This window comes from Oikopleura dioica, chromosome YSR, assembly GCF_907165135.1.
Source record: "Oikopleura dioica chromosome YSR, OKI2018_I68_1.0, whole genome shotgun sequence".
In the NCBI taxonomy this organism is placed as follows: Eukaryota; Metazoa; Chordata; class Appendicularia; order Copelata; family Oikopleuridae; genus Oikopleura; species Oikopleura dioica.
Genome location: NC_137295.1, coordinates 2,457,816 through 2,479,711, shown reverse-complemented (window position 1 = coordinate 2,479,711; position 21,896 = coordinate 2,457,816). Strand labels below are relative to the sequence as shown.

Here is a 21,896-nt window from a genome sequence, read left to right as displayed (position 1 = left end):
ATTGAGCTGAGCTGAGCGTACCCTAATTAGAGCTGAGCTGAGCCGTTTTTAACTGTGCTTTTAGTAGTCAAATTGTGTTATAAATTATAACTTATAATCATTCAGCTAAGCTAAGTGATAATTGTCTGAGCTGAGCAGATCAGATCATTTTCAAGAATCCTTGTCGAGCAACTGCTGGCTCAGCTCACTCAGCTCAGCTAAGCAAATTTGCTTCTAGGTTTTCTTAAACTGTATCATATAACCCCCAACTTAGAAAACCGGACTTTCGGCCATTATAAAAAGTCAGCTGAATGGTGATGCAAGAGAAAAGTTTTCTACAAACGAGTAGAGCTTCTTGTCTAGGATGGGACCAGAAAAATCTCACAAAATCTAAAGATTTTGAAGTTCCTTCAAAAGGATTTTTGTCGATTCGCGACATTTCCCCATTATTTTCTTATTTATCAAGTGAAACTTATAAGAACATTTTAAATGTTTATAATAATTTAATAAAAAACGGAAATTTAATTTTAAATTTTTCAAAATTTCAAATTTTTTGTCTCGGAGGGAGTCAAGAAGAAATTTGTTTTGGTCTGGTTACTCATTTTTTGTTTTCAAAAATTTTTAAAATTCAGATTCCTCGCCTGGTCCAAATCCTTACCTGGTCCAAATCCTCGCCTGATCCATTTTCGATTTTGGACCAGGTAAGGAATTTGGACCAGGTAAGGATTTGGACCAGGCAAGGATTTGGACCAGGCGAGGACAAACCGAATAAAAATTATAATCTTAGTATTTGCTAAAATAAAGGTTAGGGTTAGGGGCACCTGCAAAAATGACGGAACAAATTACCCGAGGGGGATAGGCTAGGGTTAGTTAGGGTTACTGAAGGTAACCCTAAGTAACCCTAGACTAGACCCCGGCATCTTAGGACCTAAGGGGCGAAGCCCCGTGGTCAGAGGAACTCAGATTCCTTGATTTCTGTCATCTCGCCCCCTTTTTTGCCGAAATTTTATTGCTAGAAACGAATTTGAAAGTGAAAAAGATTTCGGTAGCATGCCGAAACATTTTTGCTCAAAAAGTGGAAAAAAAGTGAAAAAAGTTTCGGCTGTTACCGAAATATTAATCAGAAAATAAGCTCACCATATTTCGGGAGTTTTACCGAAACATTTTTCCATACTACCCGAAAGACATCAGTTTGAGGACAGAAGGCAGAGGGCAGTGTGGTGTTCAGTCGCCAATCAGTTCGGCTTGAAGAGCCGGAGGTGTTATATACCCCAAATATTCGTACTGAGTTGTGAGACAGCAGCAAGGTTGCGGTTTCGATAGAGAATCCGTTCGCAGTCAGATGAACGGTTAAGGCTGGCACCTCAGCCATACTGTTTTCGGGGCGGTCAGGTTCAAGAACCGGTTATTTCAATGCTTAAAACATACGGATTAGTTATAGCTGAATAAACTGGTTGGTAACCTTTCTCTAGTCTCTCCTTTGGAATGTAGGAGTTGGTGTTTGGCAAAAAGTGCTTGCTCTTGAACTTGAGAAAGGTGAGATTTGGTTCGTGGTTCTGCTGAAAGTCCGCCGACACTTCGAGCAACTGGTGCAATCGATCAAGGTTGACTGGACACTGAGGCTGACCACAAAGAGGAGATGAACACAGGCCCTCTGGCAGCTATTGGAGAGAAAGTGGAAATATCTGGTTTCAATAAGCGTTTAAAGGATGGGTCGATGTATGAAGGTGGACATGGAGCCGGTCCAGAGCGCGTCGACAATCAGAGGTAGTGTTATTGAGGAGGTGGGGATTCTGGCCACCGAGCTGCTGAATAAGACTATTCATTCGAGCACGAGAAGGCTGTTGATACTCGTTGTCTTGAAGGAACTGGTTGTGAGCCTGGACCAGAGCCTGGAGATGACTGAAAAGAAGAGTGTTAGGGGATATGAGTGGTCATCTCAAGATAGAAAATTAACTCACGTTTGATACATGGTGCGAGTCATCATGAAATCATCGCGACCTGTAGGCTGGAGAGGTTGAGGTAACGTCATCGCAGGGTAATGTGGCTCTTGTGGAAGAGAATAGCATCGATTTACATAACTCTCCTGTCCTGCCATAATGGAATAGGCATACAGATGCATCAAAGGTACATAACGCAGATCGGCTAAGCTTAGGTCCACAACCAAGTCATCAGTGGTATGTAGGAAGTGAGTAGGGAGGCCGAACACGTTAAGTAGTGCGCAAACAGAGGTACTAGGGTTCGCACCCAAATAATTTTAAAATTTTAAAATGCTTTAAAAACAAATAACCATTTTTAGTGTCCCCCTAAATTCATTCCCCTGATTTCAAATCTGAAATCAGAATTTAAAAATCTTTACTAGAACCCGAGTTCTAGAGTCGTGAAAATGGCGAAAAATCGCCGGTGTGCGCGGCGCGCCGCGATGGATGGGTGGCGCTCGTGTGCTGAATTGCCGCCGCTCGCCCAGATCTTGGCTCAAGTACAGTTCTTTTCCTCTCTTGTGGACATTTTTTGTCCCAAAATTTTCGAAAAATGTCCACAAACTTGGGCAACGTCTTCCGAAAAAATGTCCCATCGAAATCGATTAAAATTTTTTTTCGAGATTTGAGTACGCCGAATGGTTTTCTAGACTTTGCATTTATGCTCCTGAAAGACTGGCAAAGGCCCCTTTGTCTCTAGTTGAACCTTTAATTTTGTTTTTTTTTCGTAAACGATGAACAACTCGATCTTGATTAGCAAGAATTAATCTCACCACAAAAAAAATTGTCTTTTTTATTTCTTTCCGCGAAAAAATGTCCACAAACTTGGAACAGCATCTTTTATAAAGTGTCCCACTTAAAGGCCTTAAAATGGAAAAAATGTCCACAAACTTGGGGTCCACAAAAGAGGAAAAAAACTGTAACTTTTTTTCAAAAATTTTTATTTCGACCCTTATTTTGAAATTTTCGCAGATATATCAAATAAACTTGAATGGGCCATTCTTAAAAAATTAACTAAGTTTGACTTTCTGTCTTGCATAAAGTCGATTCCTTTTTTTAACATCATCTTGTGGTGATTTCATTTCTTGCTCGTTTTCGATCGTTCTAAATTTCGTCAAATTGCCAACCATATTTTTTACGGGGCGTTTAAGCGATATGTGTCTTCTATATTCACGTTTTGTGAGGTCACATTTAACAATGTAGGAGTCTTTAGAAATTCTTTTGTGGATGAAATAAGGTCCAGTCCAATTGGTCCCAAGCTTTCCATCAGAAATATTCGGCTTCCAGACGAGCACTACTGAACCTTTTTCTAAAACAGGGCAGTTGTTTTTGTCGAGTCGGAGCTGTTTTTGGTATCGTTCAACTTGGAATTATTGTATTGCAGGATGTAGTTTTGAGATGTTATAGTTGAGAGCTTTTATAAAAGGCTCTTTAGCAGTATCTATCGTTTTCTAAATTCTTTAGAACTATCATTGATAGTTCCCATTTTTGCGACCAGTTTCGATCGTTTGCATTCATATTTTTCAAATGTATGTGGATTTTGCGGTGGAGTCTTTCGACTTTGCCATTTGAGCAAGATCGATACGCTGTCGTTGGTTCTTGCCTTAGTTAAAATCGTTCAAAAATCTGCCGGTTGAAGGACCAAATTCACGACCATTGTCGGTGACAGCGGTTTCGGTTATGCCATGTCGAAGGACAAGAGTAAGTATGGCTTTTGCAACCAACTTATCAGATTTTGGATGCAAGTGGCACTCCATCCAAAAATCCGGTGAGTGAGTCGCGGCAGGTTAACAAGTAGCGCATAATATTGCTATCTTTGCGACCATAATCGACCAGGTCCATGAATGTCTTTTCGAAGAGGACAGACTCGAAATTTCTTTTTTCTATCATTGACGGTTCGAGCTTCTTGACAGGTTTCACTTGAATACAAACAGGACATGAGCTGGTTATGGCGCGGACTTTATCTTGAATGTTGCTGATGAAAAATTTTAAGCACATGTCAGTCAGCGCTTTTGATCCACCGTGTCCGGTTATACAGTGAAGGTACTGTATGAATTGGGTAGCCAACTGATCGGGTAACACTAGTCTATTTTGTGCGTACAAAATGTCATTTTTGAAAGAAAATCTTGTTTTCTTGTGCTTTTTTGCTTTGACAATTTTGTCTTTAGTGAGGTTACAGTTGTCTTGCAGTTGTATCATTTTCTTACTATTTATTTTCTCGGATCCATATGAGAAAACAATGTTTTCATCGTCTTGCGATTTGAGATGGAACATGTATTCTCGCTCTGGAATGTCTTCGAATCGAGCAGCGTCGTCGTCCAGTAAAGAGCTTTCTGACGTTGGTAGTCGGGTGAAGTAATCATCACTTGCCATGACATCATTATTACCAGGTTTGTGGATTATAGTGAAGTCGAACTGAGTCAGGTAGCACTGTATATTGCAAAACTTGATATCTAGCTTTGATTGTTGCTGCTCTTTGAATAGGAACAGTAATGATTTGTGGTCGACGTATGCTTCAAAATGCGTGTTCAGAAGGTAAAATTCGAAGTGATTTATGGCCCAAATAAGTGCGAATAATTCTTTAACACGCATAATTCTTATTAAATCGGGTCCAGTTAGAGCTTTCGAGAAGTATTCAAGGGTGATGAGCTTGTCATCTTGGTACTGGTACAATGTCCCTCCGACACTTTTACTAGAGCTGTCTGTTACGAGTAAGAGCTTCGAGCCAAGTTTAAAGTGGCCAAGTGTCGGTTTTTTAGTGAGCTCAGAGTTCATTTTCGAAAACGCGTTCTGGTGTCGATCAGTCCAGATGAATTCTCTCTTTTGGCTGGTGAGCTCGTATAAGGGCGCTATAAATTATAGCCTATAATTATTAACGCGTCCTTTACGTATTTTGCGTTGAAAGTGACCATTCCTAGATATCTTTTTAATTCCTTTCTTGACGTTGGTACTGTAATTTTGTTGATTGCATCGATTTGTTAATCTGTCGGCTGAATTCCGGCTCTCGAGATTTTGTGACCAAGGAATTCTGTTTTGCGCATATACAGGTTAGACTTTTTCGCGCTCAATAAGAGCGCATGCTTTTCACATTTTTTCAGAATTAATTCCAAGGTTCTCACGTGACTGTCAAAATCGCTGTCAATACAAATTAAATCATCTACAGTGAAACCCCAACTTAAGGCCGAGCAGCTTAAGGCAACTTTTTTGAAAAATCCCCGAAATCTGTCATCCAAAAAAAAATCCAACTTAAGGCCACTTTTTTTCAATTTTTATTTACAGTGAGTAAATCGCAGATTAATTTTTTAATAAAAAACTCGTTATCTTCGGCTGCTTCTTTGGCGATTTTGAAGTCAATGGCTTTTCAGCGTCGGCATCTTCTCTCACTTGAACTTGTGGTACTTCTTCAACCTCCATCGGAGTTGCAGCTCGTGTTTCATCAATTTGAAAAGCCAAGAAATGCTCCACCAGATTTTCTTCCTCTTCTTTCTCTTATACCATTTTAGCAACATCGAGATCTTCAACTTCTATAATATCCTCCTCCTTATTTTTTCTCGTCAATGAGGCCAGTATTGATCCATGAGCGCTTGATGATTGCTGGGTTCATATTCATGAAGATTTCGTTGGACTTCTTCACGAGCTCTTCTTCATTGATATCCAGGTCATCATGCTCCACCACATTGTCATCAATAAATGATCGGACCTTCTTCTTCCCATGATTCTTTCCATTCCCATGATTCAGTCCCTTACTCCAGAAATAGAAAATTTTAAGCGTCATCCAACTTAGTGGGAGAATTATCCAACTTTAGGCCATTTTTCAAATTAGCTGTCATCCAAAAAGTGGCCTTAAGTTGGGGTTTCACTGTAAGTATATAATACTTGGATGATCCATCAATTTTGACATTATTCGCGAGAAAGCACTAGGCGCAGTTGCAGTTCCGTATGCCATTCGATTCGCTTGATAATGCTTGTTACCAAAAGAAGAAGCCAATTTATGGAAATCTTCTGCTGTACACTGAATTTGCCGGTAACCTCGGTGATTATCGAGAGAACTGATGTAGCAAGCATCGCAGGAAGTGAGTTTTTCTCCAATTCTGTTGAATACAGTTAGCATATGGGGAAGAGGATATCTGTCCTTGATAAGCATTTTATTTAACCCTCTCTTATCAAGGCTTATTCTAATGCTTGAATCTGGCTTTTTCAAAATTATCATTAATATCAAAATTATTATCAAAATAACAGTTAATTATGGAATTTTTGGACATTTTTTGTCCCAAGATTTTCGCGAAAATGTCCATAAATTTGATACACGCGGCCAAAAAAAATATCCCATCCAAATCGCTTAAAAAAATTTTTTTGAGAAAAATCTCCATCATTCTTTGTTTAATCCTTCTTCTAAAGACAAAAAATGTTTTAGGGGTACGAGATCAACCTTCAATCTTATCTTTCTCAAAGAAAAAGTAAGATTTTAATATGAAAAAACTTCATATCTGGCAAAAATAACAGAAAATTTAAAAATACGGCGCAGAAAATGTCCAAAAATTTGATGTCCAAAAATTCCATAAAAAACTGTATTTTATTGTGTCTCTTCAATAATTCCCAAAGACTTCCAACTGTTTATTTCGCTTTCAACTTGGTCTCGGATGTGCACTGGAATTGGTCGTGGTGGTTGGTTGCTCGCTTTTGATTCGTCGTGAGTCAGTAAAGCAAATCTAAATCCGAGAAGTTTTCCGAGATCGTCACTCGACATTGAAAATAAGAAACGATGATTTTCTGTAAGTTCAGTAAGAATCGCTTTTTGGATTTGAGTTGCGGCGCCAAAATTTCCAATCTGCGGAGAAAAATTGTTTTTACTCGCGTGATTTTCGGAAATTATCAAGTGAAGCAGCTTCTGACTCAGATTTAAGATCCACTTCTATGATTGCCGAAATTTCGATAAGGCTTGACGCGTTCTCTGGAGAAACTGTATGTACCTTGTGGTTTTCGAGTGCTACGTAATTTTCTCCGGCGTTGAAGGACAAATTTTTCAAGCAATCGAGTCCAAGTATGATCGGAAGACTTAGATCGTTAACCACCAAAAAGGAGCAATCCAATGTAAAATTTCCGTCACGTGAATTGATTTGAAGTTCCTCTTTGGAGCACATCGTTTAGGTTTTATGATCTCGTTATTTGCACACATAAGTTCAACATCGGAATTTTGAGTTTTTCGAACGAAAGGAAGGTCGCTTTTGATACAGGTACGGCAGCCTCCGGTGTCTAGCATAGCCGGATACTGTAGGTTTTCGATGGTAGACGGCGGGTTCACGTCTTTATAAAGAATGATTCTTTTTCGCAAAAGATGGTTCTATTTATCGAAGAACCATTCTTTTTCAAGCCCCTCGAAACAGAATAATTCTTCTTTGTTCAGATGGAATTTTCTATCTAGAATCGTTATCACAAAAAGGAAGATCTATAAATGGAATCCGAAAGCTCAGAAAATATTCTCATACGCAAGAAAATAATTCAGAAGTAGCTGTGCACTTCGCGCTTGCTTTCTAGGAAACTTACGAGGATAAAAAGTCAAAAATTGAAGGTAGCGTTTGATGAAAAAAAGAACAATTATCATATTTCTTTTTCTTGAATATCGGACAAAGACGTGAACCCGCCCATAAAGCCGATATAAGCGGGTTCACGTCTTCGCGAAACAGAACCATTCTTTATAAAGACGTGAACCCGCCGTCAACGGTTTTCGACGGTGACAAGAATAAATTTCAGACTGTTGAGTACAGATTCTGAGTTTGGACACATAAAAAGTTTTGCTTTTTCAGGGCGATCTAGTCACTCAATTATATTTATGTATTCCAAAACATCCTTTGGCACCGTGTCTGAGCGTATGGGAGAAAATGTGCTTGAATGCATTTTTACTGTTTAACTGTCACTCTCTGCCGCTCCTGTCACTGTTTACTCTTACGTTATTTAAAAGCGCACGTCGCCAAGAATAAACCAGTCTTCATCTAGGAATTACAAGACTCACAATTTGTCCCATTAAATTGGTGACTGAAGTTTAGAACTTCAAATTCTACAAACGCGTAGAAACGCCTCAAGAAGAGGTTGGTCGAAAATTCGACTCAAGTAAAAAGGAATTTTTATTTTTCTTCGAATAGGAAAATAAGTAAGAAAATTTTAAGAACTTCTTGCGTTCTAGAAATCCAGGTTAACTTATGCACTTCATCATCTTTTAAAATCCAGGAAAGGGAATAATTATTTTTAAATTATGAGTGAAGAAGATAAAAATGAAGGTACGCTTACGGGGGTTCCGAAATATTTAGTTGACCTCGAATCATTAAACCAACCATTAATTAAATATATTTTATCTGTTGTTGATGACAAAAAATTTAAAGAACTTAAAAATGAAAGAAAATCAAAACAGCTAGAAGCACTTCAAGACCTAGGTCTAGGGGAAAATGACACAATTGATTTTGGTGCCATACATTTTCCAGGGCAATCAATGCTCTGCCTCGTCCCAGTTAGTGACCCTTATAAGGTAAATGAAGAAAGGCAAGATAATGTTCGAGAATTAGACAGTCTTGTGTTAGATTTAGCAAGTAGGGATGCAAGGAAAACCTTTTTTACCATAGAAAACCTTGGTGATCCTAGCACATTTGGGACTTCGAATGAAAGAGGACGACAGTTTATCCAGTCATTTCTTGCGGAATTTTCAAGATTAAAATTGAGCCAATCAGTAGTGAAAACCGATTATACCCCGAGAAAAGTTGGTTTTAGAGATGAAACCCCAGAAAGGGAAGAGTTGCCCACGCCTGGAGCTTTTGAGCGAAAACCGAAAATTAGCCCTGACACACCTTTACCATTTTCAACTCCGTATTTTATGTCGGATCGACTTCCTAAAAGATCACTTTATGAGGAAAGTGAAAACGCTACCCCGAGCCGAGCTCCAAGACAACCAAACCTTGACGAGAGCTTCTCTTCGGCGTTTAGAATTGAAATTAAGGATCAGGCAAAAATCCGCATATCTTTGTCGCAAATGACATTCGAAAAACTTAAAAATATATCTAATTGGATGGCAGACGCACTTTTTCAGTGTAAATTGGCGGGGATCACGTCCGAGCAAATCAAAATTAGCCAAATTCTAACCAATGTCGAACCAAGTTTGAAGAGTTTACTTATTCGAAAAATGAGTCGAAGTGGAACTCTATCATGCGAAGTTCTGTTAAACGCCTTTTACGAATGCTCCAATTTCACCCCATTAGATGCAAAAAGCTCTTTGGAGAAATTCGGAATTTCAGCATCTCGACCACTTATTGAGCAATTTTACAAAATGCTCGGAATGGCAGAAAGGGCATGGCCTTGTCGGTCAGCAAGTGCCATTGAGGAGCTGACTCTGATCGAATTCATAAAAAAGATGCCACCGAAAGTTACGGATGAGAGTATTTTCAAGCTCAGGGACGAGAGTATGGGCGTAATTGATACTCTTAATCTGCTTCAGAAACTCACAGACATGAAAAGAGACAGTAGTGTCGTGATCAACGCATTGGATAAATCAAAAATTCAGTGTTTTTATTGCTTAAAGTTTGGTCACGTGAAAAAAGATTGTAGAAAAAGAATCAGAGATATTGAGAATTCCAAAAAGGGTTCAGGCCAAGACAAAAAATTTCAGAAAACTTCTTTTGAGCCCGAAAAGGGGAAAATAAGGGTGGCACTAGATTCCATAGTAAAGAAGGTAAATCGAATTCTGATCAGACTCGTCAGTTCCAGAAAGATAAAAATCCTAGTTTTAAGGGGAAATACGATGGAGATAAAAAATGTTTTTTCTGTGGCAAAGTTGGACATTTCAAGAAAGATTGTTTCAAATTCAAGCGCTATGTAAACTTTCTGCAAAACGAAAGCAAAAATAATGATTCCCAAAAGGAAGACCAATCTAGTGCCAGCTTTCGTGGGAACTACTTGGATGAGTAAAAATGGGCGAAATCCCAACATGCTCATTACAGCTGATCCAGTACAACGGTAGTCAAATAGTTTCTGTAAATTTAAATGATTGTATGATCGATACTGGATCAAACAGTAGCTATGTACATAGACGCAGTATAGGTTCAAAATTCAATGAAGAGATAGTACAATACCAAGTTGGCAATGTTAAACAGAAATCGATGCTTAGAATTAACAGAGCCATAAATGTTAATATTAAAATAGAAGACAATCACGAAATTGCGGACTGCGAAATATGCATCTTAGAGGATGAAAATATTCGGATTCCTGCCATAATTGGCATGGATATTTTGTGTAACCAAGTCGTCAAATCAAAAAACATTTGTATCTCACACTCGTCAGAAGGATTTCAGAAAACTAAAATAAAAGACGGGAAAATGGATGATTTAGGGGTAAATTTTTTAAGAAAAACGGTGGATACTCGGGAATCCTCTGTCTATCTGCGAGCTCTAACTATGATTGAACCACATTCAGAACTTGCCCTCCCAACGTCTAGATTTAAAATGAAAGATTTAAATAATCTGAAATTAACTGAAGAATTAGAAAAAGAAGGGCTGATTTTGGGAAAAAACTGGAATGCCGAAAAGTCATCAGGCAACCAGGTTAAAATAAGCAACGTTTCAGACAGAACCTTCATTTTGGAAGAAGGATCAACTGTACTGAGTCCAAGTAGTGGAAATAAAAATAAGTTTTCTGAAAATTGGGAGGAAGACAAAATCTTGAATTTTCTAGTCAGTGTAAAAGATGTCTCAAATTTCGAAAAAGTGACACTCGAGAAGGAGCTAGTCCAGTGGAGACAACAAAGAGACGAATTAGTAAAAAGAATTTGCGTCCAGAAGGACGTTGAAATTGCAGTTAAGGGTGCACCCAACGCTTATCGGGAACAATTACTTAGAATTTTGGCCAAATTCAGTTGGTATTATTCCAGGCATAGCAGCGACTGCGGACTAACGCCAAGATTTATGGCGGAGATTCGTCTAAAAGATAAAGATATGGAACCTATCTTCGTAAGACCATATAAAACAGACAGTAACGTGGTAGAAATAGTGGAGAAGAAATTAGATGAAATGAAAAAAGCTGGAATATTAGAGCCCTGTATTTCGGCATGGAACAGTCCGCTCTTGACAGTAAAAAAGAAGGATAACACAGTTAGAATTGTCAACAACTACAGTGGAACAAATGGGGGAAAAATGAATCGTGGTTCAGTTAATAGTAATATGAGTTTGCCCAGGTTCCCCATTCTCCCAATTCGAGTTATTATGACAAAAATTAGTGGCGCGATTTCAGATTTAAAAATCAAATTTCCAGGCGAAAAAATTGTATTTATCTCTATCGACGTCCGCAACGCATATTACAGCTTGGGGCTCACTGAAAAATCCCGAGATATCACAAGTTTTTTATTTGGATCAGAACAATTAAGGTATACCCGCATGAGTCAAGGTCTCAGTAACGCTCCAGCAACATTTCAATGTTTTATTAGTAAAGTAATAGATCAAATTAAAAGCCCGAAAAAAGAATTTTTCCTGTTAGGTTACATGGATGATATTATCTGTGTTACTACTGTAAAGCGGCATAATGCGGCGCTTGAAAACATTTTAAAAGTGATCACGGGCGAAAACTTGGTAGTAGCAATAAAAAAGTGCTCTTTTTTCAAGCAGGAAACAGACTTTTTAGGATATCAAATTAGCGAAAGTGGGGTTAAAGTTAATGAGAAAAAGATCAAGGCACTTTTAGAGTTAGAATATCCGACAAGTGCTAAAGGTGCGATGCGGATTATTGGAGCCTTCAATTACTATAATCGCCATATTAAGGGTATCTCCGCGTTACTAGACCCAATTGCGAAATCGTGCGGCAAAGGTCGCAATTTTGAATTAACTCAGGAAATAAAAGACGCACTAGATTCGGTGAAAGAAAAAATTAAGGGGGGAATAAGTACTAATCATCTAGAATACGTTGATGGCAGTAATGATCGCTACATTTTTATCTGTGCTGATACTTCCCAGCATAAAACAGGCTCTGTTGTTGGCAATTGCACAATCAGAGACAACAAAATTTCTGGAATTTCGATAGCGGCTTATTTTTCGAAAAGACTTAGTGAACAAGAAAGCTTGTTGTCGAGTCGCGCCCGGGAAGTTATCGGGTTACAGTACGGGCTAAGACATTTTTCAGACATTCTGCCAACAGGCCTGAAGGTTATAGCATTTATTGATCATCGGAGTTTAGAGGGAGTTCATCATTCAGGCGGTTTGAAAGGTTCTGGAAGCACGCGTACACGATCAGCTTACGCTGACATTTGCGATTTTCCACTTCTTGAAATTCGGTATTTGCCAGGGTGCGACAAATTAATTTCAGTCGTCGACTCTCTTTCGAGGACGGACTTATCATCGGAAATCGTGTCAAAAGAGATCTTCCATCCAAGGAATTTCAAAAAGGGATTCTCTCCGAAAGAAGAGTCGCAAAAGCACGAAATTAATTTAACTCAAAAAGAACTAGTCCAAATTTCTAGCAGTAGTCCCCTTATTTCAATAGATTACTTAAAAAGAGCCCAATCAGAGGACGACTTTTGCAAAAATGTCCTCAAAAACAACCAAGAAAATCGGCCCTTTTTGCTTTTCAAAAAAGAGTATATAATAAATGATAAATTACTGTATTTGATGAACAGTTCTGGAAGAGCCCTTGTAGTGGTCCCAAAAAATATTGCATGGGAAGTTGTCCAACATTTTCACGTGTCAAGCATGCACGCCGGCCTCAAAAGTCTTGATGCCATCATCAAGGCTGAGCCACTTTATATTCCCGGAAAAACGGCAATCCTGGACTCAGTAGTCAAAGGATGTCTTGCTTGTTACATAACATGCCCTACTAAATACTCAACTAACAGGAGTGACTACTCAAGAAAACCAGCACTTCGAAAAGTAGAAACTCTGTATGCCGACTGTATTGAGTTCAGAATTGAGAATAGAGCGTTCATTTTCTTGTCATTAATTGACGAGTTTTCCAGATTCCTGCAGATAGAAAGAATCATTTCGAAACAGCCTCGAGATCTAGGTCCGGCACTTGTTTTGATGTTAAGTTTTTTGGGAGTTGAAAGTGCGACTCTTCACGTGCCCCGTTTGCTCACCGATAATGGGGGGGAATTTTGTGGGACGAGTCTAGAAGAGGCCCTTAAAGAGCTAAATGTACACCACTTAAAAATAAGTCCTTATAATTCACCTAGCAACTTGGTGGAACGAAGCCATCGCGACCTGAGAGCTAAAATAAGAATGGTCGACCCAACTACAAAAAATATAGAATTCATTGTGAAATTAGCCGCTACAAATTACAATCATAGTAATAAATCTTCTCTAAACGGCTATAGTCCCATGCAAGTTTTCGCCGGAATTAGTAGAGGCCTTAAATTTGAGGATTTGCGCCTGGATAAAGCGCCGGCAATAGACCCAGACTTAAGGGAATACCTCGAGATAAAAGAACAATTTTCAACATTTATAGCACAAGAGAAAATTGATGCCTACTCGCTTACAAAGCCTTTTCTCGCACCGAAAATTGAGGTCGGAGATTTTGTGCTAGTAAAAGATCCGAAGCCGATTCTAGGGCACGGAACTCCGAGTAGAGGCCCTTATCTTGTAATCAAGAGACAGTACAAGTCAGTTTTTGAGCTCAAAGAAGTCCTTACCACTAAAATAATACTTCGGAATAGTAAATTTCTTATTAAACTAGAATTAGAAGATAAACTAAAAAATATTTTGCTAAAACTCTCAAAGTTAGACACATTGTCCAAAGCAAACAAGGAATTAGTTCACGAACTTTGGGGCTCTAGAGAGCTCATACACTCACCACTTGATTGTTCAAATGTTACTTATGGTTCCCATCAAAGGAGAAGATATAACCTGAGAAAATGAATTTTCTGCTCATATTTTCACTCACCGCGCTCGCCCAATCCGCAACGCCGCCTGAAAATAGTACACTTTCTTCAACGCTGAGCGCGCCGCCGAAAACAAAAAGTGACACCCTTAAAAATGTAAATACTAAAGAAAAACGCGAGTTAGGGAAAACCGGTAAAGAAATAGGAACTGATCTACTAAAAAATGGAATAGTTTTAGAAAAAGGCCCCGACTCGTTTTACATCAGCGATTCTCAGCTTGGAAGTTTCCAGCTGTCAATTTTTCCGGATATCTTAGATTTTGAAGTTCCTAAGAATAATGAATGTTTCCAGGGCCTAACCCATCATAATCTTACTAACGATTCGATAACCAAACTGAACCAACTTCTTGGCGAATATTTTGACCTTCCAAACAAAGAAATTTTCGAAACTGATCAGTGGACCCCGCGCAAATTACTTAATAATCTAATTATCTACAACGAAGGAGACATAAACTTGAATTTTTTAGTTAAAAAATTTTCAATCGGCGACAGCGACCATCACAAATCTTTGTATAATACAAAAGAATCTCTTATTGATTACACAACAGAATTTTCTGATCCTAATTTGAATACAGGCTCGCAATTAAGTAAGTCTTGTTCAAAAGTTTTTAACCCAAAGCTAGTGTTTGAATGGGACCTTGAAGTAGCGGGAAAACCAAATACAGTCATAATACAGATGTCCAAGAGCTTGTATGGGGCTGCAAAATGGCTACTCACCTTTCCACCATTGTCAAGTTTCAGCTCACCTGGAACTAATTTCAAGATCTGGGGTAACCAGCTAGACCACGCATTTCGTTACTTGTATCAAGATAATTTAAATTACGATTTTGTTAGTTTTCAAATTCCAAAGGAGTGGATGATGAAGTTTTCCGGAAAAACTAATCTTAGCTTAAGACTCTATTTCAGCCATAGAAAAGGCGAAGGTTACGATGATATCGTCATCGAGGACGATCTGTTCTCAGAAATCTGTTTAGCGTTCCGGATAGTGGAGATTTATGTCATAAGAACCGAGAAAAAATCAATTATAAATTCTAGAAAACGTAGAGACGCAGGAGACTGGGCCGTCGGCCTGACCCTCGTCGAATACATCATAAACAACCACAAGAACGCAGTTTTAGAAGGTGAAATCGATGATATTCACGATCAGTTGAGAAATGACGAATTGAGAGAAATAAATTTAGCAAAGATAGAAGGAAAGAGCATCGAAAAAATCAATGATAATACAAATAAATTAATGGTCCTCCAGCGTAGTGAGTGTACTCAGGAGTTAGAAATTCAAAGAATTAGGTTTGACAATTATATCTTCGAAGTGTTTTTGTTATTTTTATCAGAGGCTCAAAAAATGGAAATTGAGATCGGAACTCAGTACCCCGGGTCCGCAGCTCAAAAATATTTGATCAAATTATGTCAATTAGCGAATCCTGGGCTTGAAAATGGATGCATAGGGTTTTATCATAGAGCTAATTTCGAACTTGCAAAAGTTACGACAACTCTCAAGGAACTAAAAGAAAATAGCCTAGTTGGTATAGAATTCAGTATTAAATTTATTTTACCTTCTCTAAATAAATTCGACAAATCATATCATGTTTTATCAGTCCCTATCCCGGTAAAAGAGGTTAAAAATGAAAATCAGGAAATTATTTATTATTATCTAAGCTATAAAGTCCCAAACATGATAGGGCTACTTAGCGCTAACGGTAAAGCGTATTCATTGGATCTTTGTACTACTGTACCTTATTTAGGGTATCGATTCTGTAGCATTGATACAGTTAGGGTTAACTCGGACTGCGCCACTGCACTAATTACTCGACAGATACATAATTATTGCACATCTGAAGTTTTTTCTAGTAACAATGATTGTCTGTTTACGTCAAAATTATCCTTAAAAGAAGTATTAGTCAGTTTCTTTAACACGTACGAAATTGTTGATAAGGAAGACTTCAAGCTTCCTGAAGTCCAAAAGCTCGAAACTTTTAAATCAGAAAGTAATATAACAACAATAGAACGGCAGAAATTTGATCAGATGGTCATATGTAAACGCGCTAGATTCGTTGTTAAAGCCGGCGGGACCAGCCTGAACAAAGCTGAAAAGACGATAAGCATGAAAGAACTAGAATTTAGCCTTCATCAAGAAATTGAAGATAATTTTTGGTCATTCAAAACATCAAGCCAACTCAACAATTACCTAAATAAGAGCGTAGTTGATGACATTATAAAGGACTATCAAACGGAAATCGACAAATCATTTGTTAGAGTAAAAAAAGCTACAGATACGTTAACTAAAATCGCTAACTTTTTCGGAATTTCAAACAAGACTCTTTATATAAGTTTTGTAGTAATTGGAGTGATAATTTTAGGTATAATTATCGGAATTTGCGCAAAATATCAATGGATCTTTAATTTAGGTAAATCACTTGTAATTGGTATTTGGAAAATATTCAAATTTTTGGGCTCATCAATCCTTTTCGGTCTTAAGGGACTCACTAAGATTAGTTGTATTTGTCGGAAATATTTGAAACCCAAAAATAATCAGCAAAACCCGGTAAAGAGAAATTTCGCGAATCAGAGTTTTAGCCATGATAGAATGCACCCAACACGGCTCCCCCCAAGACGGCCCGAAAATAGTCCAATGACAAAATCACGTGAGCTTGAAGACATTTCCGAAGAACATGAACCCATATTTACAACGTCGAGTTTTTCACGTAATGAAAATTCGAGAAAAAGTTTTTATCAAAATTAACCCTTTTAACAGAAATGAACCGAAATAGAAATGACTCTTTCGAGTCTTCCGATTATTCAGAAACACCTGCTACTAACTTTTTATGTGTTAAACCGCTTCCGCCACCACCACCGCCTGATTCAATGCGTACTCAACGAAAAGAAGAAGAATATGTAAATAGCGCAATGCTCCCGCTACAGTCATTTCAATCGCCGGTGCAGCAGCAACTGATGCCTGTCGCATTCTCCGCCCGATCTCCCTATGAACCAGGTAACAATGCAGTTATTGAGCAACCAATCCAAAACTCAAATAACTTTCACGAAGAAACAACCATTCCGGATTTTCGGAATCACGTTATAGAGCTTTTACTATCAATTGAGAAAGCCGAAGATCGTGATCATTTGCAGTCAGTCTTAGTTGAACTTTCTGACAGTAGTCTTTTTTGCATGTATAAACTTAAGCAAAAGAAAGAATTAGAAACGGAATCGCGCTTTACCAGGATCATAAATTTTTCATGTTGCTGTCTCCAAATCCGACCAAATTTGTTTTATCTCAATACCTAGTTTTACTCTTACTTACGCTTAGCTCATTCATGTACAAACCCAGCCTAGCTTACTTAAAATAAAAAATGAAAAAAAAAATATACAAAAATACAAATTTTCAGCCATTTCAGGCATGAAACAAAAAAAAATAGAAGAAAACAACGAACATAAAATCATTCGCGGCATTTTTTTTATTCAGAATCAGAACCAGTCATTTGTTCCAAACAATCGTCTGCATCAACCTTAGGCAGAGAATCTGCAGTCAAAAAGTGTTCGAATCGCTTTTTTACTTCATCTTTGAGACCTTGAATATCCTTACGTAACATACGAATCTCCATAAGTACTCGAAAAAATCCCGTTTTTTCACGCAAAAGAATCGAAGAGACAGGATTGCTTAGCAAAGTCCGGACAGCAAACTTAAAATAGACTTATTTTGAAAATGAAAAATAACCAACCATAAATTCCTTCTGAATCTTTTTGTATCCAAGCATTATAGAATTATAATCATCAACAATTCGCAGCATTCCATCAAAGTCAACACTAACAATATTTATAAATATCAAAATAATAAAATAGTACTCACTCTTCATCAATGAGAAAAACCTTAGCGGCATAAATCTCAGCAGATAGATTCCCGTAATCTATTTCAACGGCTGATTTGATATCATCGATAACGCGAGCCGCTTCATTGGCGGCCTCAGCTCGCAAGGTTAAATTCATAAATTCTCGTTCCATTTTCAAAGGAAAAATGAAGCTAGATTTTCTGAAAATCTCAGAGAATCTGTCTTCTTAAAAATACTCGGCAAACATAACTGGCCGCCAGGGGTCAGCAAATATTCAAGATAAGTTCCAAAGTCTTCAAATTCAGTGAAATCTGTTTTGTTCAAGTAACTTGTTTTTATAGGTTTACTGATAAATTTTACCCTTTTTGCAGTATATTTATTCAAAAAAAAAAGAGATAAAAGTTTTTAGAATTCAGATTTTTCTTTTAGACACTCGACAAACATAGTGCCTAGGCAAGCGTTAGCTAATAGTCACGATGCCAGTAAAAGTCAAAAATCAGCGTTTTCGGAGTGTCTGACGGTCTATGTACTACCGGCAAAGTATGTAAATGCAAGGGCATAAAAAGAACGTCCAAATTCATTTAATTCAAAAAAAAGCAAGAAAAAGAGAAAAATTTTTGCTTGAATTTTCGAAGTTCGAAAAATGGTCGGAACAGACCAAGATAACCTCGATATCCTAGAGGTTCTTACTGGCGGGCAAAGCCAAAACTCCGAGAACGGAGATATCGTAAAGTATTACGATCCGGACCTTGTTGGTCTTGCCGTCGGGAACGACGAAGCGATTCTTGATGCAGGGGAGAGCACCTCCCAGTCGGTAAGAAAACTAGGTGCTACAGAACCCACTGTCAACCAAGCATCAACAACCAACCAACCAGTCGCAAACGTGCAACAAATGCTGGAAATGGAGCATTACGACAGAATCAACCTGATGATCCAGAACAGCGAACCAATCAAAAAGGCGGGAGAACAAAAATGCAAAACGGTCTGGAGAAAGTTGACAGGCACGAGCGAAAATGGACGATTCATGCAGTGCTTGCATGAAAATTTGCGCCCCTTTAATTCATTCACGCTTCGACCTGCCCCTCCTCGACTTCAGAAAAACCTGACGGACGCTCTTAACACAGGAACAGCGAGCAAAATCAAGGAAGCCTGGCGTGCCATCATTCAAATGGACTGTAGCGCGAGCGATCAGAGAATCGATCTACTCATCGCCATGAACAACTATCGCCTTCTTGATCTATACCATCACTTTTCGGATATCGACTACGATGTGAGATACATGTTGGGAAACACTCGTTCGACCATCTTCTGTTCAATCATATGCAACCCGCAACAAGTACTCGAATCAAACGCTTACCCAAGGCCGTCTGCAACATTGATGAATGGGTCCCCGGCTATCATCGCCTACCTGAAGTTGAAACCAAGAGATCGGAAGAAATTAGAAAAAGCAGCACTCAGCGCCTTCAAGGCCATCATCTAATTCTCAATGAAGGGGAAAGTTATGGGAGAAAATGTGCTTGAATGCATTTTTACTGTTTAACTGTCACTCTCTGCCGCTCCTGTCACTGTTTACTCTTACGTTATTTAAAAGCGCACGTCGCCAAGAATAAACCAGTCTTCATCTAGGAATTACAAGACTCACAATTTGTCCCATTAGAGCGGACATACTTACAGTTTGAAGCATATCGACATGTCCTGTTCTTTGAGTAGGAGAAGCAGTGGCCTCTTAGTTTCTCGAAAACAAGGCGAGCTCGTTTACCTCTCCTCTTGTTTTTTGGACTTTTGTCGTCTGTAGTTCAGTGTTTCTTGAGCAGCTCTTTCATCTAACAGGAGTTGTTGCTGTTAATTCTCGCCGTTTTTATCAGTCACCAATTTGTACTGCTTGCTTTTATTACGCAAGTGACAAAAGAAAAAGGGAAACAAAAATTTGTATTTTGTTGTTTATTGGCACTCTATTTATCTCTGTGAGCGTAAGTGAAAAGTTTGAACAGTGAACAGTTTATATACTTATCCGCCATTTCCGTAGATTTCCGTGCATTTCGTTATTTTCCAAGAATTTTGTAGTAAACGGCAGAATCGGCGGATTTCCGCGAGTGCGGTTATTTTTCGTCAAGTTCGTTTAAAACGAACTTTTTGGTTTTTTGAAGCATATTGACATGTCCTTTTCTTTGAGTAGGAGAAGCAGTGGCCTCTTAGTTTCTCGAAATCAAGGCGAGCTCGTTTACCTCTCCTCTTGTTTTTTGGACTTTTGTCGTCTGTTGATCAGTGTTTCTTGAGCAGCTCTTTCATCTGATTGATGTATTCCTGCATTTCATCTTTTTTGATTCAGCTTGGATGCTGAAATTGAGATCACGTTTAGGCATGCTGTTATCGATTTCACTTGATCGAATCGCGATATTTTCCAACGTCAGTTCCGATTTCTCACGCATAAGTTATTCACGGATTTTTGATCTTGGGCTTCAGCATATCGCTCAATGATCAGTTATTTGTCGTTCTCGCCGAGATTTTCTGACCATAGCCTTGTTTGTAGAGGCTTATCAATTTGCTGAGGCACATTCCCAAGCTGTCTGAGCCGCGATTGAAGGACTTGAATTCACTCTTGTAGAAGTCAGCTGTTTTTCCAAGCATCGTAACAAGTCGTTTTTTGAACATTGCCAAGTCATTTAACTCTTCATCTTCCAAGCTCTCGATTATGCGAGTCCCTTCTGATTCATTGAGTAATGTACTAAGCGCCACTGTTAATATTTCATTGTCTTGCAATTTTGAGCAGTGGGCGAAAATATCGAGGTTTTTTAGCCAGGAAGCGATAGGGATAGTTGCATCATATCTCGGCGGCTTGACTTTCAATGTTGATGATGTTGGCATTGACGTCGACATTGCTGGAGCTGGTTTTACTGCAGATTTTGCACTCGTGGCTTTGGTTCTTTCTTTTCCTTCTTGATATTTGGGCGGTTGCCTGTGTTTTGAGCATTTGGAATTACCGTCGCCTCCGCCTCATTAACAGAATCATCGTCGGACAAATCGAGCTCGTCCTCAATGTCGCTATCAGTGATTGGTAAATTCGCGATCAAGGAGTTGATATCTTTGGCTGCTTTAGATGTCTTGATTCGATCGAGATCCAGTCGGTGGCGTCTTTTCGCATATTTTTGTTCAATCGAATCTGCCACATTTGGATGATCGGTGGCAAATTCGGGTAGATATCCAACAAAGCCGTCTTTGTCTTTTTTGAAAAAGTATTTCTTTCCGCGACCAAGGATAGAATCGTCCAAATAAAGGATATTTGCAACCACGGAAGCTTTATCACTCATAGGAATGGGAGTTGGAAAGACTCGCCCATCAAGTAAATCGTAGATTTTCACAAGCTCCGTTCTGTTCAGATCGAGAACAATCTTGAAATAAGTTTCAGCCATTCTTGAAGTAATCAGAGAAATCTATTGTTTTCAAAAAAATTGGTCCGTTTAAGTGCAAAAACTGATCCTAAAGGTTCACCTGTCGGTGGTTTAAGTTATGGTTAAACTCCGCTTGCTTAGGTTTACCCTGGATATAATTGGTAATTAAGGACCTTATAACCTGTCCTTCAAATTTATCAGCAAAAATCGTGTCAACAGCTCTCTTCGATCGTAACAACAGCTCTCTTCAATCGTATTCGGGAATCGTTATTAACAGGAGTTGTTGCTCTTAATTCTCGCCATTTTTATCAGTCACCAATTTGTACTGCTTGCTTCTATTACGCAAGTGACAAAAGAAAAAGGGAAACAAAAATTTGTATTTTGTTGTTTATTGGCACTCTATTTATCTCTGTGAGTGTAAGTGAAAAATTTGAACAGTGAACAGTTTATATACTTATCCGCCAATTCCGTAGGTTTCCGTGCATTTCGTTATTTTCCAAGAATTTCGTTGTAAACGGCAGAATCGGCGGATTTCCGCGAGTGCGGTTATTTTTCGTCAAGTTCAATTAAAACGAACTTTTTGGTTTTCTGAGCGCTGCGTCACGTGCGCTCGCATGCTGCTCCCATGTCACGTGCGCAATGAGCGCGCCAGGGGCTAGCTCGCTTACTACAATACAGTTAACTCGCACAATTTGGCCCTTTTTTATTTCTGCTATATGTCGAAAAAGGGCCGAATTGTGCGGGTCCGAATTGTGCGACTTCTGAGAAAACTCTTTAATCTATTAACCTATCAAAATCTCCATTGTCTGAGGATCATTTTAATATAT

General features: G+C 38.6%; 1 long non-coding RNA gene across 1 annotated transcript in view; it reads right to left on the bottom strand.

The window, feature by feature from the left end:
* Positions 1 to 21,896, bottom strand: part of LOC145710786 (uncharacterized) — a 132,511-nt gene that overhangs the window by 34,820 nt on the left and 75,795 nt on the right. The window lies entirely within an intron of this gene.